Genomic DNA, 26,851 nt, shown 5'->3' with positions numbered 1-26,851 from the left:
TTCTCCAAAACTGAACAAATGGAGATTTTTCTCCGAGTTTTAAAGAGGAAACAGAGCGACTTTCCTGGTGGTCCAGTGGTTAAGACTCTGCCTTTCCACTACAGGGGGCGCAGGTTCAATTCCTGGTCAGGAAACAAAGATCCTGCATGCTATGATGTGGGACCAAAACAATAATTAAATAAAATTAAATAAATAAAATATATATTTTAAAAAGAACACAAATGATCTAGGTGTATCAACACATGATTAATAAAAAAAGAAGCATAATACGACGATCAAAAAATTCAGAACTTAAACATTTTGACTAATTGACCTCAGAGTTTACAGACCCACTTATAAAGGATGCACACTATAAATTATTTCATAAGGAAGCAAATACTATAATGACCCAACATTTGGAATCAATTGAAATGCATAAGTGCCTTTAGGCTGACTTTTGAACTCCTCTGATTTGTGACACAGATAAGAGTAAATGATGGACTGATTAATTTGTGCAGCTTCTTGGCAAGTTAATGAATACAGTAAAGTAAGTAGCTGACAATTTCAGGCTACTGTAAATGGATATGAAGGCCTGTCACTGGTACTTGAGGAATGTTTTCAACTTCCTCATCTTCCTTAAGCTGGCATCCCTAGTCAGGGCCTCTTTGGTTGTCAATCTTGATAAAAAAAAACTCTGCCTCTTGTTTATGTCCCCTAACCTTGACTGCAAGGCTGTGGCCTTGTCTTAATTGCTGCTACCTATAAGTGAATGTTGTTTCCCATTCTGATCAAGAGATCAATTTGCTTACCCTAGAGCTGTTCCACCTTAGACTTACTGTCAAATGTGTGTATATGCATATATGATTTTGTGTGCTTGTTGTCACAAATAATAGAGAAAAGAATAAAATGCATTATCTGCTTCCTATACATACTTCCTATAAGGTGCTTCCTTACTTTATTTTCTTTAAACTTCACGATTTATGAACAGAAAGTGTACTCACCCAGTTGAAGTATACTTAAGAAATATACATAAGGAAACAAATGAGACAGTGGCCACATGTGTTAAAGTTATACAAATAAAAATTGTGGAGCCAGAATTTATACATTGGACTCTATACCCTTTTCTGAAGAGTGTTTCTCAAAGTCTATTTGCAGCAGAATCTACTCAGGCACTTGTTTAAATGCACATTTATGGTTCCCACTCCACCCTGCCTCGTGGAAACCTAGGGATAGATCCCAGAAACACTGTCCTAATGTGTCCAGAAAACTCAAGGAACGAGAGACTTTTAAATGATTAAGAAATACAGGAATAAAGGACCTGAAAACTCAAATGACTTTTCCACTTGAAAAGCTTTTTATGGAAAGTGTCAGGCACCTGAAAATAAGGGTTTATAGTGACAAATGTCTTTTCAGGGATGATTATGGCCTTATGCAAAGTTGATGCCAATAAATCTTTTCTGCAAAGCTCAAGTCTCAGTCCAGGCTGGCAGTAAATCATTTCACCTGGCACCACAATTCCAAAAGGAAAGGCAATGAGGACAATATTATGAATGTTGCTTTCCTGGCACTAGCTAGCTGAAGATTAGTTGCATTGGCATAGCTTTTTTCTCATGACCTATTTTTAAATGGAGAATAGAAAAATATAGTCATTCATCTACGTAGAAAATTATGAAGACTGGAAACAAGGAAATAAACCAGAGTATAAGACATCCAAAGGGAAATCATCATTCTGTGCATTAAATTAGCAGGGTTTTTTTTAATGAATAAAATGAAGATATATCACATTAGCATTCAATGAGACACCAAAAGTAAAGAATGTTAATTTACAAAAGGGACCTTATTAACTTACTAAGATTATCAAGAACTTCTAAAGCATTTTTTTTCAAAGGGAGATGATCCGATCTTCATTTTTCTCACTGTTTCACCTTAAGCCTGTTTTTAAATAAGACCTATCATTTTTTAAAAGTCTTCTATTGCCAGAATCTCAATATATTCTAAGTTTCTGAACTAAATTCATCATTAAGGAAATAGTCAGGAATTCCCTGGAGGTCCGGTGGTTAGGACTCCGCAATTTGAATGCCAGGGCTCAGATTCAGTCCCTGGTTGCAGAACTAAGATCCCACAAGCTGTGTGGAATGGCCAAAAAAATTAAGAAGAAAGTGGGGCATCATGGCATCTTCCATAGGACCTGAGGATGTGGCGATGATGATCTCTGCCGGACTGGCAGTAGTCAAAACTCAACACAGGGGTACGACGTCCCAGGCAGGAAGCCACACTTGTCAAGGGACTAGCCACTAATGATTAATCCAGATTTGCTCTTGGCACCACAAGATTCCTCTCTGGTCTTGTTTTGTATGTAGCACAACCCAGAGAAGCCTGATATTTTCTGTGGAAAATCTAGTGATCACATTTTCCTCAAGGCTAATTGGTAATTGATTAATTTCCTTTCCTTCATTCAGGCATTTGTTCTTCATCACTAAGAAGTTTCCTGCTGAATTGATGTGCCTACTTTTAATATTTAGAATCAGTACCTGTTCACTAGGTTTACCATCTTGAAAATTATATTTTATAATCTTAACACAGTAAATTATCATTTATGAATCCTAAACAAAACTGACAGGTCTGTGATTGATTAAACCCATCTTGTGGAGTGACTGAGTGATCCACACTTTCAACTTTTTGAAAGATGTTACTGATCTAATATCTGGTTTTCAAAAATGGAGTTAAATAGGATAATATGATTGACATATTTTTCAACTTAATATTTTTTTAAAAGTTGGGGCAAGATAGGGAGAGACCATTTTAGATTTATTTATTTTAGGCTGCACTGGATCTTTGCTTCTGCATGGGGGCTTTCTCTAGTTGTAGTAGCTTCTCTTGTCATAGAACATAATCTCGCTCTAGGGCTCATGGGCTTCAGTAATTTCAGTGCACTTAGTTGCCCCACCACATTTGGAGTCTTCTTGGACCGGGGATTGAACCCACACCCCTGCACTGGCAGACAGATTCTTAATCACTGGACCACCAGGGTAGTCCAGCTTACTTAATATTTTAAGCAATTATTTTTATGACTATTCATCTGATAATGACTCAATATGGTTGCCCTGATACTATATGAATTCCTAAATAAGAACCAGTCATAATAAATCGTATTAAATATTCAGTTCAGTATAGTCGCTCAGTCGTGTCCGACTCTTTGCAACCCTATGAATCGCAGCACGCCAGCCCTCCCTGTCCATTACCATATCCCAGAGTTCACTCAAACTCATGTCCATCGAGTCAGTGATGCCATCCAGCCATCTCATCCTCTGTCGTCCCCTTCTCCTCCTGCCCCCAATCCCTCCCAGCATCAGAGTCTTTTCCAATGAGTCAACTCTTCGCATGAGGTGGCCAAAGTACTGGAGTTTCAGCTTTAGCATCATTCCTTCCAAAGAAATCCCAGGGCTGATCTCCTTCAGAATGGACTGGTTGGATCTCCTTGCAGTCCAAGGGATTCTCAAGAGTCTTCTCCAACACCAAAGTTCAAAAGCATCAATTCTTTGGCACTCAGCCTTCTTCACAATCCAACTCTCACATCCATACCTGACCACTGGAAAAACCATAGCCTTGACTAGATGGACCTTTGTTGAAAAGTAATGTCTCTGCTTTTCAATATGCTATCTAGGTTGGTCATAACTTTTCTTCCAAGGAGTAAGCGTCTTTTAATTTCATGGCTGCAGTCCCATCTGCAGTGATTTTGGAGCCCAAAAAAATGAAGTCTGACACTGTTTCCACTGTTTCTCCATCTATTTCCCATGAAGTGATGGGACCAGATGCCATGATCTTCGTTTTCTGAATGTTGAGCTTTAAGCCAACTTTTTCACTCTCCTCTTTCACTTTCATCAAGAGGTTTTTTACTTCCTCTTCACTTTCTGCCATAAGAGTGGTGTCATCTGCATATCTGAGGTTATTGATATTTCTCCCGGCAATCTTGATTCCAGCTTGTGCTTCTTCCAGCCCAGCATTTCTCATGATGTACTCTGCATATAAGTTAAATAAGCAGGATGATAATATACAGCCTTGACGTACTCCTTTTCCTATTTGGAACCAGTCTGTTGTTCCATGTCCAGTTCTAACTGGTGCTTCCTGACCTGCATATAGGTTTCTCAAGAGGCAGGTCAGGTGGTCTGGCATTCCCATCTCTTTCAGAATTTCCCACAGTTCATTGTGATCTACTCAGTCAAAGGCTTTGGCATAGTCAATAAAGCAGAAATAGATGTTTTTCTGTAACTCTCTTGCTTTTTCAATGATCCAGTGGATGTTGGCAATTTGATCTCTGGTTCCTCTGCCTTTTCTAAAACCAGCTTGAACATCAGGAAGTTCACGGTTCACATATTGCTGAAGCCTGGCTTGGAGAATTTTGAGCATTACTTTACTAGCATGTGAGATAAGTGCAATTGTGCCATAGTTTGAGCATTCTTTGGCATTGCCTTTCTTTGGGATCTGAATGAAAACTGACCTTTTCCAGTCCTGTGGCCACTGTTGAGTTTTCCAAATTTGCTGGCATATTGAGTGCAGCACTTTCACAGCATCATCTTTCAGGATTTGAAAAGGCTCAACTGGAATTCCATCACCTCCACTAGCTTTGTTCATAGTGATGCTTTCTAAGGCCCACTTGACTTCACATTCCAGGATGTCTGACTCTAGGTGAGTGATCACACCATCGTGATTATCTGGGGCATGAAGATGTTTTTTGTACAGTTCTTCTGTGTATTCTTGCCACCTCTTCTTGATATCTTCTGCTTCTGTTAGGTCCGTACCATTTCTGTCCTTTATCGAGCCCATCTTTGCAAGAAATGTTCCCTTGGTATCTCTGATTTTCTTGAAGAGATCTCTAGTCTTTCCCATTCTGTTGTTTTCCTCTATTTCTTTGTATTGATCACTGAGGAAGGCTCTCTTATCTCTTCTTGCTATTCTTTGCAACTCTGCATTCAGATGCTTATATCTTTTCTTTTCTCCTTTGCTTTTCACTTCTCTTCTTTTCACAGCTATTTGTAAGGCCTCCCCACACAGCCATTTTGCTTTTTTTGCATTTCTTTTCCATGGGGATGGTCTTGATCCCTATCTCCTGTACCATGTCACAAACCTCTGTCCATAGTTCATCAGGCACTCTATCTATCAGATCTAGGCCCTTAAATCTATTTTTCACTTCCACTGTATAATCATAAGGGATTTGATTTAGGTCATACTTGAATGGTCTAATGGTTTTCCCTACTTTCTTCAATTTAAGTCTGAATTTGGCAATAAGGAGCTCATGATCTGAGCCACAGTCAGCTCCTGGTCTTGTTTTTGCTGACTGTATAGAGCTTCTCCATCTTTGGCTGCAAAGAATATAATCAATCTAATTTCGGTGTTGACCATCTGTTGATGTCCATGGGTAGAGTCTTCTCTTGTGTTGTTGAAAGAGGGTGTTTGCTATGACCAGTGCGTTCTCTTGACAAAATTCTATTAGCCTTTGCCCTACTTCATTCCATACTCCAAGGCCAAATTTGCCTGTTACTCGAGGAGTTTCTTGACTTCCTACTTTTGCATTCCAGTCCCCTATAATGAAAAGGACATCTTTTTTGGGTGTTAGTTCTGAAAGGTCATGTAGGTCTTCATCGATCCGTTCAACTTCAGCTTCTTTAGCGTTACTGGTTGGGGCATAGACTTGGATTACTGTGATACTGAATGGTTTGCCTTGGAAACGAACAGAGATCATTCTGTCATTTTTGAGATTGCATCCAAGTACTGCATTTCGGACTCTTTTGTTGACCATATGGGTACTCCATTTCTTCTAAGGGATTCCTGCCCACAGTAGTAGATATAATGGTCATCTGAGTTAAATTCACCCATTCCAGTCCATTTTAGTTCGCTGATTCCTAGAATGTCGATGTTCACTCTTGCCATTTCCTGTTTGACCACTTCCAATTTGCCTTGATTCATGGACCTAAAATTCCAGGTTCCTATGCAATATTGCTGTTTACAGCACTGGACCTCGCTTCTATCACCAGTCACATCCACAACTGGGTATTGTTTTTGCTGTGGCTCCATCCCTTCATTCTTTCTGGAGTTATTTCTGTACTGATCTCCAATAGCATATTGGGCACCTACTGACCTGAGGAGTTCCTCTTCAGTGTCCTATCATTTTGCCTTTTCATACTGTTCATGGGGTTCTCAAGGCAAGAATACTGAAGTGGCTTGCCATTCCCTTCTCCAGTGGACCTCATTCTGTCAGACCTCTCTACCATGACCCTCCCGTCTTTGGTAGCCCCACAGGCATGGCTTAGTTTCATTGAGTTAGACAAGGCTGCAGTCCTAGTGTGACTAGATTGACTAGTTTTCTGTGATTATGGTTTCAGTGTGTCTGCCCTCTGATGCCCTCTTGCATTAGGTATGCTTAATTAAATATTTACTTCTATTTAGTATGAACCTGAATTAAAATATGCTAACAAAAGGTACAAGATGAAGAAAAACTAGAAATTTTTATGAATATATACATAAAAATCAACATTACCTTTTTTCCAAAAGAAACAAATACATAAAATATAATTCCTTTAGCATAGCATCAAACCAGTCTCACAAGCTGGGCTTCCCAGATGGTGCTAGTGGTAAAGAACCTGCCTACCAATGCAGGAGACCTAAGAGACATGGGTTCTATCCCAGAATCAGGAAGATCCCCTGGAGGAGGGGAGGCAAACCACTCCAGAATTCTTCCCTGGAGAATCCCATAGACACCACTGGGTTGCAAAGATTTGGAGATGATTGAAGTGACTGAGAACACACACACAATCCCACTAACTGTTATGAGTACAGACTGTGTCCCCAGGCCCTTTTAAATTCTCAATTGTTCTTGTCTGGAAAATAGGAGGAAATAATAGTGTTTGTGGGGACTGGATGACATTTGTAAAGCAGTTAGCACAGTGTTCAACATAGAATGATAACAACAATAAGTAACTACTAAACAGTATGTTGATACTTACATTTTCATTTTTCAAAATAGTAGATAATTTCAAAGTATTCCATGTACTGTTGAAAGTTATTGCTTAATCGCTAAGTTGTGTCTGATTCTTTTGTGACCCCCATGGACCATTCCACCAGGCTCCTCTGTCCATGGGATTTCCAAGGCAAGAATACTGGAGTGGATTCCCATTTCCTTCTCCAGGGGATCTTCCTGACCTAGGAATCAAACTCACATCGCCTGCATTGGCAGGATTCTTTACCACTGAGCCACCTGGGAAGCCAACTTGAACTTATAAAAGCCAAATTATTAATTAAGAGCAAAATCTCTTCTTTGTGTTTGAGTTGAGGAATATTATACCCTGGAAACTGAGAGACTTAATCAAAATAAGTTTGTGAGAAAATAATCAAACTGCTTAAGATAGTAGAATCAAACTTCAAACAGCTCATATACCCAAGCAAACACCTCTTCTTCCACGCCATACTGGTTCGTTCCATGGTTTTTCCCATTTGAATCCATGGTAAATTCATCCTTCTAGATACTTAAACTAAAAACATCAAGAGTTATCCTTGACTTCTCTTTTTCCTTTTCTTGCCACATCCAATCCATCTACAAATCCTGATGGTTTTCCCTTCAAAATACTTGACTACTTATCTCCACATATTCTGCTATTCAACCCTGATCTAATCTGAAGTATAAAAAAATTAAATCCTATCTTGATTTGTATTTCTGTAAATATACATAAGGGCTTCCCTGGTGACTCAGATGGTAAAGAATCTGCCTGCAATGAAGGAGACCCAGATTTGATCCCTAGGTCTGGAAGATTCCCTGGAGAAGGCAATGGCTATCCACTCCAGTATTCTTGCCTAGAGAATCCCATGGACCAAGAAGCCTGGTGGGCTACAGTCCATGGGGTCACAGAGTGGGACACAACAGAGCAATTTCCACTACTACTACTAAATATACATAAGTATTAAAATATGTGTTTCTTTTTCCATTTATATTTTGAAAATAATCTTCAAAAAATTATCTACCCATATTTTAAAATAAAAACCTCAAAGAATTCAAGAATACTAATTATTTTGTGGCATAGCCCTTGCTCTTTATAAATAATGCAGTTAAAACATATCATAAAACTTTTCTTCAAATAAGTTGAGGTGTAAAAATGTAGTAATTGCAAACTTCTAAATTACCTTTTAATGACCAGTATTTAATTGTCAGTACAAGCTTTATTGCATCAAACTAGCTTTTTTTCAGTTGTTATCTATGGGATGACTCATTACTTAGTATCATTTCTATGATCTTGTTTGCTTCATGCTTGCTTTTCTTCTGTTGAGAAATTATTAATGCAAACTACATAGTGGCATAGTACAGCCACTATGGAGAACAGTGTGGAGATTCCTTAAAAAACTGGAAATAGAACTGCCTTATGACCCAGCAATCCCACTGCTGGGCATACACACTAAGGAAACCAGAATTGAAAGAGACACATGTACCCCAATGTTCATCGCAGCACTGTTTATAATAGCCAGGACATGGAAGCAACCTAGATGCCCATCAGCAGATGAATGGATAAGAAAGCTATGGTACATATACACAATGGAGTATTACTCAGCCATTAAAAAGAATACATTTGAATCAGTTCTAATGAGGTAGATGAAACTGGAGCCTATTATACAGAGTGAAGTAAGCCAGAAGGAAAAACACCAATACAGTATACTAACGCATATATATGGAATTTAGAAAGATGGTAACAATAACCCTGTATACGAGACAGCAAAAGAGACACAGATGTATAGAACAGTCTTTTGGACTCTGTGGGAGAGGGCGAGGGTGGGATGATTTGGGAGAATGGCATTGAAACATGTATAATATCATATATGAAATGAGTCACCAGTCCAGGTTCGATGCACGGTACTGGATGCTTGGAGCTGGTGCACTGGGACGACCCAGAGGGATGGTATGGGGAGGGAGGAGGGAGGAGGGTTCAGGATGAGGAACACATGTATACCTGTGGCGGATTCATTTTGATATATGGCAAAACCAATACAATATTGTAAAGTTAAAAAATAAAAAAAATATTAAAAAAAAGAAAGAAATTATTAGGGCCATGATAATGAAGAGCCAAAGATGAGGAAGAAGACGTGTTGCTTGGCCTTTCACACTGATCTTCACTCACCCATGTTTTCATGAACACCAGATTCACCAAGTTTTCAAAGAGGAATAGCAAGTGTTTGATGATGAAGGAAGTTTGGATTTAATTTTCACTTTGAGACACATGGTTACTATTCCCTGAAAAAATATTGGCATTCTGAAGATGTTCAAGCACTCTTACTCCAGCAGCTACCAATAGGCCCAATTGCATGTGAGGCTCTGGTGGCTCTGAGAGCTGTCAAAGCAGAGATGTTAGAAACCAGCTGCTGCCTTCACTTATCCTTTGAGATCAGCACAAGTGGGGGTAGACTTTCCTATCATCAAATCCTTAGAGCAGCAACTTGCACACAGAATGTGCTCTTACAGAAAAATGATTCAAATAATATAAGCAATAATAATTCAAATAATAACAGCAGTAATAAGAAAGGTAATTTGTCGTGCAGTTTATTGAGCACTTTTCACGTATCCAGGACTATTTCAATCACATCTCATACATTACTTCACTTCATCTCGAGAACATAAATAAGCCTACAGTTGTGGGTCATCCCCAGGGGAATAGCTTCAGGTGGAGTTATGAAGAACCCTCTAAATCTTCAGAGAAGTTCAAAGCCATCTTACAGACAATTATTTTACAAGGTTAAGATAGGACATTTATAAGTACAGTGAATTCTATATGGGAAATCCTTCATTGATATACCATAGCAGTCGTTTAACAAACATTAAATCAAAGACCCAGTCTATAGGTATGACCCAAAAGTAGTAATGATCTTGTCCTCAGAATTACAAAAATTGTTTCTTAATCATCCTAAAGTATGTATCATGCATCAGAAATTTCAGATGTAAGGAATTTTTTTCAGAATTCATATATTATTTAACATTTGTCCTTCTTCAGTTCTTACATATATTTTTCAATATTTTTAATCAAGAAAATATTTTCTGGGTAGCTCTTCCTCCACTATCATGACTAACATTTTACTATTTTTCTCCCCTAGAACTAGAACAATGACTGATGTACCAGCAGATGTTTCCAATTCAAAATGTCTCATATTCTTTACAAGGGAGGAAAAAGTTTAAACTTAAGTAGCTGATGTTTGTCAGCAGATCAGGTAGTGGAAGAAAACTGTCACCTTTTACAAAGTGTCTCTTCTTCATCTTTCCTTCTTTATTCTGGGAATTTTCTCAGTTTAGTCTTTAAGGTGGTATCTGCTAATAGTTCAGATCATGGCTGTTGCCTAATCCTTCTTTCAAAGATCAAAGTAGACTAAACCACAAACTTGAACTTAAATAAGAAATCTAAAATTTAGGCAGATATTCTGTTTTGAACATCTGCTGATTGTGGCAGATTTTTATCACTTTATTTTGGTTCTAGCACCCTGACTGTATTTTAGATAATCACCATCACCTCTAAGCAGCTCATGTGCTTCAGAGGAGTATCTCCATGAACAGCTCAGGCCTAAACTAATTAGCATTATCTGGGTCCATAATGGGTTCAGAGTAGTAACATCTAATTAATAATTTAGTGCAACTAGAATGAAGCCTAAGACTTTAAATCAAAGGTTGAGGGAATATGACAAATGCATTACATTAATGAAGAACCATACAGCCTGATAAATGCTGAAGAAAATTTTGGAACAACTGAGGAGAATCTTCCTAAGACTGAAGCTGAGATTTGGGGGGTTGTTTGTTACACAGCATTATCACAGTAAAAACCTAGCTATACACCAAAGAAGGTAGTAGGTCAAGTTCTAGATATCTGAGGTGTACCCTTCTGACTTACCCTCATATGAGAATATTACCATCAGAAGGTAAGATAAAATAAACCAAAGCAGGATGATACTATTTTAAACGCCAGAAGAAACATGTTCACTTTCTGGTAAGGTTGCTAAGCTTGGAAATTTTGAACCTGGCACCAGTGGCCCGTCTTCCCTGATACAATGAGGAGTCTGTTGTGGGATGAAGCTAATCAGAGACAAATAGTGATGAAAAGCAGGTATAGAGCTAGAGAAATAAAGAGGGCAAAAAAGGCGAAAAAGGGAAGGCAAAAGAGAGAATGAGTGCAAGAGAAAGGAAGAGTTAGCGAGCAAATAAAAAGAGGAAGAGGAATGAATTAGAAGAACCAGTTCTATATAGATAAAGTTTAAACTTCTGCAGAAACACTCTTTGGTTACATTGATCCAGTGACTGGCATTTTTCAAATATGAAATACAGATACAGAAAATATGTGTTTATTTAGACGCTCTCACTAAAAATCTAGGGGCTTCCCCATTTGTACAGTGGTTAAAACTCAGCGCTCCCACTGCAGGGGGCAAGGGGTGGGTCCCAGATCAGGGAACTAGGATCCTTTGTGCTGCACAGTGCTTCCAGAAACAACAACAACAGCAACAACAAATATAAGTCAGCGTGTGTGTGTGTTAGTCACTCAGTCGTTCCAACCCTTTGCAATGCCATGAACTGAAACTTCGGTCCCTGGGATTCTCCAGGAAAGAATGCCAGAGCGGGTTGCCATTTTCTTCTCCAGAAGATCTTCCCGATCCCAGGAATCAAACTTGGGTCTCCCTCAGTACATGCAGATTCTTTACTGTCTGGGCCATCAGGGCAGCCCCTCAGAAATTCTTAAAGTGAAAAAAGCTTAACATGTAAAAAAAATTACAATCTGTTGTGTAGGAGCTGTCACATAGAGAAAGATAATAAGTGCTTAGGGAACACAAAAGAAGGGGAGATTAAACCTGTAAGTAAATGAAGATGGGAAAGATATGGGAAAAGAGTTCACAGATGTGTGTGTGTGCTCAGATGCTCAGTCGTGTCCAGCTCTTTATGACCCCATGTGCTGTAGCCCGCCAGACTCCATGACCTGGAAAATGGGATTTTCCAGGCAGGAATACTGGAGTGGATTGGCATTTCCTACTCCAAGACATCTTCCCAACCTAGGGATCGAACCCATGTCTCTTATGTCTTCTGCATTATCAGGCAAGTTCTTTACCACTAGTGCCACACGGAAAGCAGTGAAAAGCCAAAGGAGAAAAAGAAGTTGCCTGGTAAATAAATAAATTGTAAATGAGGACAAATGGAAAGCTTGCATTTGTACCAGAGACTTAAAATTCTGGTAAACTGGATCAGTCTACTAGCCTCAATTACCAGTACCTGAGCGCTCAAACAGGGAAATAAACATCTGCATTCAGCTGTCTACCATCAATAGACCTCACTGATTTTCTTCAATCTTTTCTTTTTAGTTGAAGCATTAAATTATGGTAAATATTTTATCCAAAGAGGTGAGCAAAGCTGACTTGATTATGAGTCTGTAATATTAGACCTGCTTCAAAAGAAATCATCAGCCAAGGGATTCCACTGCCAACTAAACGGAATGACTCAAATCACACCTGAATGGCTCCTGCTCCTCTTTCCTATTTCCAAATACTTCCTCAGTTTGTCTAAAATATTTCATTTTCCTTTTATTATCATGCATTAAATCAATCCAGTTGAATATTCAGTCAACTTGAATGATAAAGTTCACTTTTCAAAGTGAAAAAAAGATAAATGATGTGGGAGTGTGGGTAAGGAGGATGGGCTGTAGTTATTCACATGTTAGGATTAGTTTGCTTCCTTCCCTCAGCCACGCCTTCCAGTGTGGAAGAAACCAGTCCAAACGCAGATGGCAGTGTTGTGGTTGGAATTATGAATGTGCTTATAGTCAGAGAGATCTGGTTTGAATCTTACCTCTACCATTTTACTATCTTTATGAGCTTGAGAAAATTATTAACGTTTGGGGTACCTCAGTTTTCTTATCTCTAAGATGAAAGAAACAAGGTTACCACTATTGTTATATTACGTACATACTTGATTAGCACAGTGTCCAGGGCTTGGTTAAGCAGCCAGGAAGGGCAGTTACAGACACTAGAGTGGAGAAAAGGAGATCGTTTTGTAGCAAAAGTGAGATCCTGGGGGAATGGAAGACAACACAGGCATACTTTGCCTTCTCAGTACTTTTGCCTGTGACAAGATCACAGGTGTAAACTCAACAGCAACATGACAATCAATGGTTGGAGTTGATACAAATACATTATCATGTGTTCAGGATTTTGGTGATAAAAAGATCATGTATCTTTTTATGATACTGTATCATCATTTGATCTCATATTTGATGATTCTGGATTTTTGTTTTCACTCTGACTTTTCTTCTTATGACTGGTCCTTACAGATTTAGGGCCGCAGAACTACACAGGTGCTTAAGGGAAGTGCAAAGAGTCTCTTAAAGGTGAATATTTAAAGTGTCCATTTCCTGGACTGCTTTGCAAAGGCATCCCTTACCAGAACTTGTTTTGAAAGCAGTTTATGGCTGACACTTAAAAGATTCCTCCTTTTAAAATACATGCACATTGAGTACAAACTGAGCCAGAAGTGTTATTTTTTGTATATGCTTGTCATCAGCATGTTAACATTCTCCAGCTGCCCATTTTAAAAGGACAGGAGAGCCTCTCCATGTTGTGAGCTTGCTGGACTCTTCCTCAGAGCAGTCGCTGTGAAGGGATCCTCTTCAGATTCCTTCACACTGCTTAGACCAAACTCAAAGCCGCGCCCTTGAAACGTGATGGATTAAAACTGCATTTTCATTTCTGTTTTTCTAAAACCTGGTTAAAGTAGTTAATTGACAGAAGCAATTGTATTTTCTGATCAGCGGCATAGACTATAAACCTCAAGGCAATTCTTTTCTTGCCAGTAGTTGCCCTTGATAATAAAATAATTACCACATTAACAGCATTCACTGTATTTCAGCACTGAGGATTTCTCCCACAAAGCATGCTGGAGAAAAGTGCCAGGCCACAAAACAGTTTAATCCTATTATTTCTGCATTTCATCCTGGCTTGGTTTAAGTATAAATGCCCATGCTCTCTGGGTTTTTCCACCTCTGAAAGGCACAGGGATTTTTTTTTTTTTTTTTCAGTGAATAACAGTATACTAATGTGAAATTGTTTTTGGGACTTGTGACTCCACAGCTTTAAAGCCAGCATTAATGTTTTTAATATGAAGTATTCAGCCATTGTTTTGTGTATTTGAGGACTGATCTCTGTCCTCAAACCATACTCACATATTTTTGGTTCTCTATGTTTCCTTGTGGCCTCAGGCTTTGCTCATCCTGAGCTGCTGAGAACTCTCTCCCTGTCCACTGCTCCTCAACTCCTTTCACCATCTAACTCCTGTTCATCATCCAGGTGTTGGTTCAGTTACCATTTCTTCCCTAATGCCTTAATTCTAGGCTAAGTGACATGAATCCCTATACACTTCTCACATTACATTTTGATTGCCTCTTTACTTGCAGAATTCTCCACTAGACTGAGTTATCTGAGATCAGAGACACTACTTTATTTATAGAATATCTTTAGCACTTGCAAGGAACACAGTTCATTGTGTAGTAAATATTTCCTGAAGTAGATTTTTTTTTTTTTATTCTTTTCCTTCCTGCCCTATGGTCAGCATTTGTTCCCCTCACCCATTAGCCTTTGTTAACTTTGGGCTGTGTGGTTTGCTTTAATCAATGGCATGTGAGCAGATATAACACATCTGGACAGAAACTTTAAATGCACTTGTGTGGTTGACACTCTTATTCCTGCCGTCCATTGTCAGAAAGACATCTTTCAGACAGTGGCTCCTCCTCAGACTTGATTCAAAGAGAGAACTCACAGCAATGAAAGCTGCCCGAAAAGAGCCCAGCAGAACCCAGTAATATGAATGATATGTCACTGTTGTTGCAAGTTGCCAGAATTGGGGTTATTTGTCACCACAAATAATCAACAAAAATTGATTAATAAGTTTATACCTAGAAGCATAACATTACTATAACAACAACAACAATAAACTCAAAGCTAGTGGAGGTGATGGAATTCCAGTTGAGCTATTTCAAATCCTGAAAGATGATGCTGTGAAACTGCTGCACTCAATATGCCAGCAAATTTGGAAAACTCAGCAGTGGCCACAGGACTGGTAAAGGTCAGTTTTCATCCCAATCCCAAAGAAAGGCAATGCCAAAGAATGCTCAAACTACTGCACAATTGCATTCATCTCACACACTAGTAAAGTAATGCTCAAAATTCTCCAAGCCAGGCTTCAGCAATACGTGAACCGTGAACTTCCAGATATTCAAGCTGGTTTTGGAAAAGGCAGAGGAACCAGAGATCAAATTACCAACATCCTCTGGATCATGGAAAAAGGAAGAGAGTTCCAGAAAAACATCTATTTCTGTTTTATTGACTATGCTAAAGCCTTTGACTGTATGGATCACAATACACTGGAAAATTCCGAAAGAGATGGGAATACTAGACCATCTGACTTGCCTCTTGAGAAACCTGTATGCAGGTCAAGAAGCAACAGTCAGAACTGGACATGGAAAAACAGACTGGTTCCAAATAGGAAAAGGAGTACGTCAAGGCTGTATATTGTCACCCTGGTTAAACTTATATGCAGAGTACATTGTGAGAAACACTGGGCTGGAAGAAGCACAAGCTGGAATCAAGATTGCCAGGAGAAATATCAATAACCTCAGATATGCAGATGACACCACCCTTATGGCAGAAAGTGAAGAGGAACTGAAGAGCCTCCTGATGAAAGTGAAAGAGGAGAGTGAAAAAGTTGGCTTAAAGCTCAACATTCAGAAAACGAAGATCATGGCATCTGGTCCCATCACTTCATGGCAAATAGATGGGGAAATAGTGGAAACAATGGCTGACTTTATTTTTCTGGGCTCCAAAATCACTGCAGATGGTGATTTCAGCCATGAAATTAAAAGACGCTTACTTCTTGGAAGGAAAGTTATATCCAACCTAGACAGCATATTGAAAAGTAGAGACATTACTTTGTCAACAAAGGTCCGTCTAGTCAAGACTATGGTTTTTCCAGTGGTCATGTATGGATGCAAGAGTTGGACTATAAAGAAAGCTGAGCACCAAAGAATCGATGCTTTTGAACTGTCGTGTTGGAGAAGACTCTTGAGAGTCCCTTGGACTGCAAGGTGATCCAACCAGTCCATCCTAAAGATCAGTCCCGGTTGTTCATTGGTAGGACTGATGTTGAAGCTGAAACTCCAATACTTCGGCCACCTGATGCAAAGACTTGACTCATTTGAAAAGACCCTGATGCTGGGAAAGATTGAGGGCAGGAGGAGAAGTGGACAACAGAAGATGAGATAGCTGGATGGCATCACCAACTCAATGGATATGGGTTTGGGTGGACTCTGGGAGTTGGTGATAGACAGGGAGGCCTGGCGTGGTACAGTTCATGGGGTCACAAAGAGTCGGGCACAACTGAGTGACTGAACTGAACTGAACTGAATAAACTCAAATATGAGGTTATTTGTACTGTGCCTGTTATGTTAAAGCCCCTGATGTTAAAGGAGGCTGGAAAAATGACCTATTCTATGCAACAATGAAAGTTTTGGTAATACTGCTACCTGTGATAACTTGAAAGTCAGAAAATATACCTTTAAACTTTCAAAGAATTTTCAAGACAGAATGTTGGTAGCCAGAATTGCTTATTAGGCTTTGTAAGGAAGAATAAACTCAGAAAATAATTGGAATTTTTTCAAATGAGAATGGAAGGAAAAAGAAGGATGCAGAAATCCAGAGGCAGAGTTGAAAGATATTACTGTTTCTCATCTCCAGCCAATAAATCATTTGCAGATTAAGACAAAGACTCAATGCAAAGACCAAGTCAAGGGCATGGATAGTCATTTTCTAATTCTGTGTACATTCTATTACATGGAATAATTTAAATTATTTGTGGTGAATTAAAGCACATTAGCAATTTAGCAAGTTGAGCAAATGCTGAATATGAAATTACCATATTTTCATATAGTAACATGTATTTTCAAGATAGTAGGTGATTTTCAGTATACCATCAAAGAGATTTTTAAGTGGATAAATAGGAAAATGAGCAATTTATATTATCTATTATCCTGGAGAAGCCTATTTTAAAGATAGAAGATAAGAACAGTCTTCAAAAAGCAATATGATAAAGTGCCTATAAAGAGTTTTTGTCATGCTTCATGAATATGAAAAGTTAATATTTTCATCCTATTAAGTAAAAGTAAGCCCAGTTAATAATAATATGATGATGATGATTGTGGTGATTCAGGCTGGGGAGCAAAGACCAAATCAAGACTGTTGTCACCACATTATTTGTTAAGACCTCTGATTCCTTTAAAATAATCCCCAGTAAGTCATTTCACTTGTACAGAATGGCTCCTGGTAAAGAAACCACAGATTGGCTTAATGGAAGCCTAAAAAGTACAAATTATCTGTAATTAAGCCTAAAAGAATGTCTTCTAATTATGAATCTGGCTGTTGGCAGGAAGCACTAATAGGAAACAAAGATATAAAAAAAACCAATGTTTTGTTTTTTAATTTGTAGTATGCCAAAATTACTACTACCAGCCTGAATTCAAAGAGTTTGTGATTGTTTGAGCAATAAAACTACCCTTGAGCTCTCAACTTTTTTGACAGGAGGAAGAAGCTATTTGGCAGTCAAAGATGGACATTTCTCCTAAAGAGGATATTGGAAAAGGAAGAACTCCTCAGAAGGTGAAGTCAAGAGTCAAGAAGTACAATAGACTGTGAAGCTACTCCTAGGAAACAAAACCAAAGATTGATTAAGCAAAGTTCCTTACACAGAGATTAGTAGACCTTGTAACAATTCCTTCATGGGATTTCAGAACTTCTGTGAACCAGTGATTTCTGGGTTCCCCCCTTTTTCCCTCTTTCTAAATGAGAGCATTTGTTGTGGTTACACTAGTTTATTATGGGTGTGAAGGTATGCATTTTATCACAGGTAGGTACAAATAACAAGTATTTTATTTCATAGGACTTGGCTCAATAGAGCTACATTTGGGCATGATATAAACTCAAGATCCTGAATTTCAAGCTAGAGTTTAGATCAGACCTTGGAGTATCTTTAAGATCTGGTGATTACATATTGTTTACCGGGAAGGAAGTGAATATGAGAGCAGGCTGTGATAGGTTACATTATTTCACAAATATTTATTCCCTCCATACCCTTGCCATGCTTCTCTGTGAGACAGTCTATTTTCCTTTCCACTGACTTTAGCCTGTGTGATATTACTTTTCTTTGGCAAATAAATTGCCTCAGTAGAAGTTTTAAATGTGCTTGCAAATGTGCCATACCTTGTGCATGGTTTGGTACCCAGTTCTGATGTTTCCCTCCAAAATAATAATAGCATGTCCAAGATACTAGCTTACTCCTTTGAAAAGATACTTTTCATGGAGCCAAGGTTTAGCTCAACCAAACTCGGCAGAGCCTCCACCCTCATGAACTTAGACAATCAATACACATTTGTTATAACCCACAGAGTTACTGGGATTGTTTGTTATAGCAAAAACTGGCTAACAAATTTTGTTGCTGAAAATAAGGAAGAATTATATTGTCTATAAAAGTGCTTGGTTTATATAGGAAAACCATGTTAAGAGTCTGAATGTACATAGATACATGAACTCAATCGGAATTATTTGTAGGTGGAACTAAGAGATACCAGTTAAGTTGCTTTGTTATTTGCTACTTGGACAGTACTTTTTAAGTCAAAATAGTGACCCTAGATTGAGAGACCAAGAGGGGAGTTTTAATAGGTTTTTCAGGTATTTTCCTTTTAAAAAATTAATCAATAAGTATTTATAGACCCAAAAAATCCAAAAGAAATTTCAGTATAGATTAGAAGATAGATCAGTGTTTCCAAAGATGTTGATACTTAAGGAAGAACTTGCAGATTTAAAAAAGGAAATACCTATGTTGAATGTTTGAAACATTGATTGTCTAATGTTATATACACATGTCAACTTGAGGAATGAGATTCTGTACCTGGTGGTACAGAATGGTTTAGTTGCTAAGACATGTCTGACTCTTGTGGCCCCATGGACTGTAGCTTGCCAGGTTCCTCTATCCATGGGATTTCCCAGGTAAGAATACTGAAATGGGTTGCCATTTCCTTCTCCAGGGGATCTTCCCAGCTCTTTATACCTGGAATACAACTCAATTATATATTTTTTATTCTTTGAATTTTCATCATCCTATAGTAGAGAATACTTTTTAGATGGAAAAACAAAAATGACAAGGGAGTTTTACTTAGAAGTATGTTTTGAATGGCATTTATGTGTGACTGAGAAAGCTGAATTGATGAATGTTGTAGCAAAACCCCAGGGAATTATGAGTTCATAACTTAATTAGAAGCTCCACATGCAGGAGGAAGTATCTAAATAGGCTTACTTAAAAAGGTCTGTCATCTGACTAGAGGGCTGACTAACCCCCTTATTCATCTTTTTAAATATCCTTGCGATTGTGAGGGTTAGCATCATCAGTATAATTTTTAAACTCTAGAAAGACATTTTTACAAGAACAGGTCTCATATCATGGATTTCTAGTTTTCTGAACTTTAGAATAACTAATGCATATATATGGAATTTAGAAAGATGGTAACAATAACCCTGTATGCGAGACAGCGAAAGAGACACAGATGTATAGAACAGTCTTTTGGACTCTGTGGGAGAGGGAAGAGGGGGTGATTTGGGAGAATGGCATTGAAACATGTATAATATCATATAAGAAATGAATCGCCAGTCCAGGTTCGATGCAAGATACAGGAAGCTTGGGGCTGGTGCACTGGGATGAACCAGAGGGATGGTACGGGGAGGGAGGTGGGAGGGGGGTTCAGGATTGGGAACATGTGTACACCCATGGCGGTTTCATGTTGATGCATGGCAAAACCAATACAATATTGTAAAGTAATTAGCCTCCAATTAAAATAAATTAAAAAAAATTTTTAATAACATTGTATTCATAAAAATAACATAAATGAAGATATATATCTATATATACCCACAACTATCTTTCTTAAAGGAGAATTGGTGTATTGAGTCACTCATGAATCCATTCACTGAAAAAATATTTGAGTACCTGCTGCATGCCAATCTCTCTATTTTTTTAGTTGAAGTAGAGTTAGTTCCTGGTGTATAGCAAAGTGATTCAGTTATATATATATATTTTTAATATTCTCTTTCCATTATGGTTTATTATAGGATATTGAATATAGTTCCCTATGCTATATAGCAGGATCTTGCTTTTTATCTATTTTATCTATAGTAGTTTGTATCCCGGAGAAGGCAATGGCATCCCACTCCAGTACTTTTGCCTGGAAAATCCCATGGACGGAGGAGCCTGGTGGGCTACAGTCCATGGGGTTGCTAGAGTCAGACACGACTGAGCGACTTCACTTTCACTTTTCACTTTCATGCATTGGAGAAGGAAATGGCAACCCACTCCAGTGTTCTTGCCTGGAGAATCCCAGGGACAGGGAAGCCTGGTGGGCTGCCATCTCTGGGGTCGCACAGAGTCGGACACGACTGAAGCGACTTAGCAGCAGCAGCAGCAGCAGCAGTTTGTATCTGTTAATCTCATACTCCTAATGTATCTCTCCCCCACCTCTTTCCCCTTTGGTAACCATAAATTTGTTTTCTATGTCTGTTTCTGTTTTGTAAATAGGTCCATTTGTGGCATATTTTAGACTCAATATATAAATGATATCATACAGTATCTGACTTACATCACTTGGTCTGATAATCTCTAGGTCCATCCAAGTTGCTGCAATTGAAATTATTTCATTCTTTTTTATGGTTGAGTAATATTTCATTCTGTATCTGTACCACATGTTCTTTATCCATTCATCTGTCAGTGGACATTTTAGTTCAGTTCAGTCGCTCATTCGTGTTGTGTCCAACATTTGCAACCCCATGAACTGCAGCACACCAGGCCTCCCTATCCATCATCAGCTCCTGCAGTTTAATCAAATTCATGTCCATTGAGTCAGTGATGCCATCCAACGATCTCATCCTCTGTCGTCCCCTTCTCTCGCCTTCAATCTTTCCCAGCATTGGGGTCTTTTCAAATGAGTCAGCTCTTCGCATCAAGTGGACAAAGTACTGGAGTTTCAGCTTCAACATCAGTCCTTTCAATTAATATTCAGGACTGATTTCCTTTAGGATTGACTGCTTGGATCTCCTTGCAGTCCAAAAGATTCTCAAGAGTCTTCTCCAATGCCCCAGTTCAAAAGTATCAATTCTTTGGCGCTCAGGTTTCTTTATAGTCCAACACTCACATCCATACATGACTACTGGAAAAACCATAGCCTTGACTAGACAGACCTTTGTTGCTAAAGTAATGTCTCACCTTTTTAATATGCTGTCTAGGTTGGCCATAACTTTCCTTCAAAGGAGTAAGCGTCTTTTATTTTCATGGCTACAGTCACCATCTGCAGTGATTTTGGAGGCCATAAAAGAATAAACCTGCCACTTTTTCCACTGTTTCCCCATCTAATTGCCATGAAGTGATGGGACCAGATGCTGAGATCTTAATTTTCTGAATGTTGAGCTTTAAGCCAACTTTTTCACTCTTCCCTTTCACTTTCATCAAGAGGTTCTTTAGTTCCTCTTCACTTTCTGCCATAAGAGTGGTGTCATCTGAATATCTGAGGTTATTGATATTTCTCCTGGCAATCTTGATTCCAGCTTGTGCTTCTTCCAGCCCAGCGTTTCTCATGATGTACTCTGCATAGAAGTTAAATAATCAGGGTGACAATGTACAGCTTTGACATACTCCTTTTCCTATTTGGAACCAGTCTGTTGTTCCATGTCCAGTTCTAACTGTTGCTTCCTGACCTGCATACAGATTTCTCAAGAGGCAGGTCAGGTGGTCTAGTATTCCCATCTCTTTCAGAATTTTCCACAGTGTATTATGATCCACACAGTCAAAGGCTTTGGCATAGTTAATAAAGCAGAAATGGATATTTTTCTGGAACTCTCTTGCTTTTTTAATGTTCCAGCAGATATTGCAAATTTGATCTCTTGTTCCTCTGCCTGTTCTAAACCCAGCTTGAACTTCTGGTAGTTCAGGGTTCACGTATTGTTGAAGCCTGGCTTGAAGAAGTTTGAGCATTACTTGACTAGTGTGTGAGGTGAGTGCAATTGTGTGGTAGTTTGAGCATTCTTTGGCATTGCCTTTCTTTGGGATTGGAATGAAAACTGACCTTTTCCAGTCCTGTGGCCACTGCTGAGTTTTCCAAATTTGCTGGCATATTGAGTGCAGCACTTTCACAGCATCATCTGTTAGGATTTGAAAAGGCTCAACTGGAATTCCATCACCTCCACTAATTTTGTTTGTAATGATGCTTCCTAAGGCCCACTTGACTTCACATTCCAGGGTGTCTGGCTTTAGGTGAGTTATCATACCATCATGATTATCACGGTCATGAAGATCTTTTTTGTATAGTACTTCTGTGTATTCTTGCCACCTCTTCTTAATATCTTCTGCTTCTGTTAGGTCCATACAATTTCTGTCCTTTATCGAGCCCATCTTTGCATGAAATGTTCCTTTGGTATCTCTAATTTTCTTGAGGAGATCTCTAGTTTTTTCCCATTCTGTTGTTTTCTTCTATTTCTTTGCATTGATCACTGAGGAAGGCTTTCTTATCTCTCCTTGCTATTCTTTGAAACTCTGCATTCAGATGCTTATATCTTTCCTTTTCTCCTTTGCTTTTCGCTTCTCTTCATTTCACAGCTATTTATAAGGCCTCCTCAGACAGCCATTTTGCTTTTTTGCATTTCTTTTCCATGGGGATGGTCTTGATCCTTGTCTCCTGTGCAATGTCACAAACCTCTGTCCATAGTTCATCAGATACTCTTTCCATAATAACTAATTCTTTAAATCTGTATCTCACTTCCACTGTATAATCGTAAGGGATTTGATTAGTTGATACCCGAATGGTTGAATGGTTTTCCCTACTTTCTTCAATTTAAGTCTGAATTTGACAATAAAGAGTTCATGATCTGAGCCACAGCCAGATTCTGGTCTTGTTTTTCCTGACTATATAGAGCTTCTCCATCTTTGACTGCAAACAATATAATCAATCTGATTTCAGTGTTGATCATCTGGTGATGTCCATGTGAAGAGTCTCCTCTTGTGTTGTTGGAAGAGGGGGTTTGCTATGACCAGTGCATTCTCAGCAAAACTCTGTTAGCTTTTGCCCTGCTTCATTCCGTACTCCAAGGCCAAATTTGCCTGTTACTCCAGGTGTTTCTTGACTTCCTACTTTTGCATTCCAGTCCCCTATAATGAAAAAGATATCTTTTGGGGGTGTTAGTTCTAAAAGATCTTGTATGTCTTTACAGAACCATTCAACTTCAGCTTCTTCAGCGTTACTGGTCAGGGCATAGACTTGGATTACCATGATATGCAATGGTTTACCTTGGAAATGAACAAAGATCATTCTGTTGTTTTTGAGATTGCATCCAAGTACTCATTTTGGACTCTTTTGATGACTATGATGGCTGCTGTATTTCTTTAAAGGGATCTTGCCCACAATAATAGATATAATGGTCATCTGAGTTAAATTCACACATTCCAGTCCATTTTAGTTCGCTGATTCCTAAAATGTCGATGTTCATTTTTGCCATCTCCTGTTTGACCACTTCCAATTTGCCTTGATTCATGGCAAATTGAATTCAAATCAAATTCCTTGATTCATGGACCTAACATTCCAGGTTACTATACAATATTGCTCTTTACAGCATCAGACCTTCCTTCCATCACCAGTCACATCCACAACTGGGGGTTGTTTGTGCTCTGGCTCTGTCTCTTCATTCTTTATGGAGTTATTTCTCCACTGATCTCCAGTAGCATATTGGGCACCTACCAACCTGGGAAGTTCATCTTTCAGTGTCCTATCTTTTTGCCTTTTCATACTGTTCATGGGGCTCTCAAGGAAAGAATACTGAAGTGGTTTGCCATTCCCTTCTCCAGTGGACCACGTTTAGTCAGAACTCTCCACCATGACCCATCCGTCTCCAGTGGCCCTACACAGCATGGCTCATAGTTTCATTGAGTTAGACACGGCTGTGGTGCATGTGACTAGATTGGTTAGTTTTCTATGATTGTGGTTTTCAGTCTGTCTGCACTCTGAAGGAGAAGGATAAGAGGCTTATGGAAGCTTCCTGATGGGAGAGATTGACTGAGGGGGAAGCTGGGTCTTGTTTTGATTGGGCCATGCTAAGTAAATCTTTAAACCAATTCTCTGTTGATAGGTGGAGCTGTGTTCCCTCCCTGCAATTTACCTGGGGCCAAACTATGGTGGAGGTAATGAACATAATGGTGACCTCCTTCAAAAGATCCCATGCATGTACTGCTACACTCAGTGCCCCCAACTCTGCAGCAGGCCACCACCGACCCGCACCTCTGCGGGAGACTCCTGGACACTCACGGGCAAATCTGGTCAGTTTCTTGTGGAGTCACTGCTCCTTTCTCCTGGTACGCAAGGTTCTGTTTGTGCCCTCCAAGAATCTATTTCTCAGTCCTGTGTAAGTTCTGGCAGCTCTGTGGTGGGGTTAATGGCGACCTCCTCTAAGAGGGCTTATGCCATAATCAAGTCTACTGTACCCAGAGCCCCTGTCCCTGTGTCAGGCCACTGCTGACCCATACCCCCACAGGAGATGCTCAAACACAGTTCTGTCTCTGTCTCTGTGGGGTCCCTGGGTCCTGGTGCACACAAGGTTTGTTTGAGCCCTCTGAGCATCTCTGGAGGGAATGGGGTTTGATTCTAAATGCAAATTCGCCCCTCCTACCATCTTTCTGGGGCTTCTCCTTTGCCCTTGGACAGGGGTATCTCCTCACAGCTGCTCCAGGGCCTACCGTCTTACTGGGGTTTCTCTGACCTTGGATGTGGGGTATCTTCTTACGGCAGGTCCGGCGAAGCGCAGCCGCAGCTCCTGACCTTGGACGTGGGGTATCTCCTCTCCGCAGCTCACCGCTCCAGCAAGTGGGCATTTAGGTTGCTTCTATGTCTTGGCTGTTGTAAATATTGCTGCAACAAACATTGGGGTACATGTATCCTTTTGAATTATGGTTTTCTCCAGATATATGCCCAGGAGTGAGATTGTTAGATCATATGGCATCTCTGTTTTTAGTTTTTAAAGGAAGCTCCATATTGTTTTCTATAGTGACTACAACAATTTACATTCCCAACAATAATGTAAGTGGATTCTCTTTTCTCCACACCATCCAGCATTTGTTATTTGAAGACTTTTAATTTTTTGTTTTATTTATTTATTTTTGGCTGTGCTGGGTTTTCATTGCTTTTGCATGGGCTTTCTCTAGTTGCCACAAGTGGGGGCTGCTCTCAGGTTGCAGTGCTCAGGCTTCTCACTGGGGTGGCTTCTCTTGTGGAGCACAGGACCTAGGCTCTAGGCAAGCGTGCTTCAGCAGTTGCAGCATTCAGAAGGAGTGGTTGTGGTGTGTGGCTCTAGGGCACATGGACTTCAGTAGATGTGGCACACAGGCCCCAGAGCGCAGGCCTAGTAGTTGTGGTACATGAGCTTAGCTTCTCTGCAGTACGTGAAATCTTCCTGGACTAGGGATCGACCCTGTGTCCTCTGCATTGGCAGGCAGATTCCCATCCACTGCACCACCAGAGAAGTCCTATTTGAAAACTTTCAAATGATGGGCATTCTTATCAGCATGAGATGGAGCAAACCCATCTTTGATCAACTGAGATGGCATATAAAAGAAATGACTGTCTACTCCAGGAACTTATAATTTAACAAGTATGTCAAGATTCATATGTATGAAATAGTTAAGTAATAAACCGATGGTGATAAGTGATTTTTGTGTTAAAAATAATGGTTCAGGAAATAAATTATTTGGACTCTTGGAGACAAAGATAAATAAAAGGAGGGCCAAGACAGTTTCATAGACACATGAGACTTACAGATCAAAGAGAAATTTGATCTTTCAATTGGGTGAGATTTGTTTAGGTGAGTTCTAAGAGCAAGAATTCATGGGGTCACAAAGAGTCGGACACGACTGAGCGATTGATCTGATCTGATCTAAAGAGCAAGAATAAAGGTGTAAATACAGGAAGAAGTAAACAGAGCACAGTAGTATCTTAAAAAGACTAAATTACTGAGCAGCTTAGTACTGAAGGAAAGATGTGTGTGCCATTAATTTTACTTGAAAACCTCTGCTGGTGTCACAGACAACAATGTTGCAATTGGGAAGTGTGGCTAACACAAGTAAGATGAGGGTAGCAGAGCTTTTTTGGCATCTTTTGGTATTACAAGTAGCTAAGAGAGAAGCACTGCTAGGACACAGGACTTTTCCTGACTTCGAGAGCTAAAGTTAGTTCTAGTTAAGAAGTGCCAGTTTGTCCATGTCTTCACTGAGCTATTGTTGCATGAAGTGTGAGACACTATTATACTTGAATGGGGAATAAATGCATAGATACTAGTATTATTTGGTTCTGTAGAGAACAATCAAGAGACTCCTTATGCCAAACGGTTTCAGCTTTTTTCACTGTGGTCCCCAGTAAGAAACTCATTTTAAATAACAATTGAATATACATGTTTATAACTATGTCTATATTGATTAAGACATTATATACTTCATGTTCATGTGGGTAAGAGTAGACAATGTTTACTGCTTACTGTATTTGTGCTGTCAGAAGCTATAAAGTTCCTTTAGTGTCATGCTTTTGTCTCCCCTTTAGTTTTTGGGTTTTCACAGAGACTTCTGAAATAGGATCTGAGGTTTGTAGTTCTTTAGCAGTAATCTCCTGATATGACACAGGAACCCTGTGATGTTGGGGTAAAGTTTAGGGGGAGGGAAAGTATCCTGTGGCCCCATGATGAGGTCTTAAGTCTTTTA

General features: G+C 39.3%; 1 long non-coding RNA gene across 2 annotated transcripts in view; it reads left to right on the top strand.

The window, feature by feature from the left end:
• Positions 1 to 26,647, top strand: part of LOC147359214 (uncharacterized) — a 132,080-nt gene extending 105,433 nt beyond the window's left edge. The window contains exons 3-5 of one of the 2 annotated variants that reach the window (XR_015140636.1): positions 17,602 to 17,679; positions 24,238 to 24,424; positions 24,894 to 26,647. This is a non-coding gene — a long non-coding RNA (uncharacterized LOC147359214). The remainder of the gene's footprint in view (positions 1 to 17,601; positions 17,680 to 24,237; positions 24,425 to 24,893) is intronic. The other variant, XR_015140635.1, reaches the window with a different exon arrangement.
• Positions 26,648 to 26,851: the final 204 nt, after the last annotated feature.

The sequence above is a fragment of the Bos grunniens genome, chromosome 14, assembly GCF_055505025.1.
Source record: "Bos grunniens cultivar Pamir isolate PY7600 chromosome 14, Bosgru_T2T1.0, whole genome shotgun sequence".
Classification (NCBI taxonomy): domain Eukaryota; kingdom Metazoa; phylum Chordata; class Mammalia; order Artiodactyla; family Bovidae; genus Bos; species Bos grunniens.
Note: the sequence above shows the minus strand (reverse complement) of the source record. Positions and strands in the feature narration are given on the sequence as shown.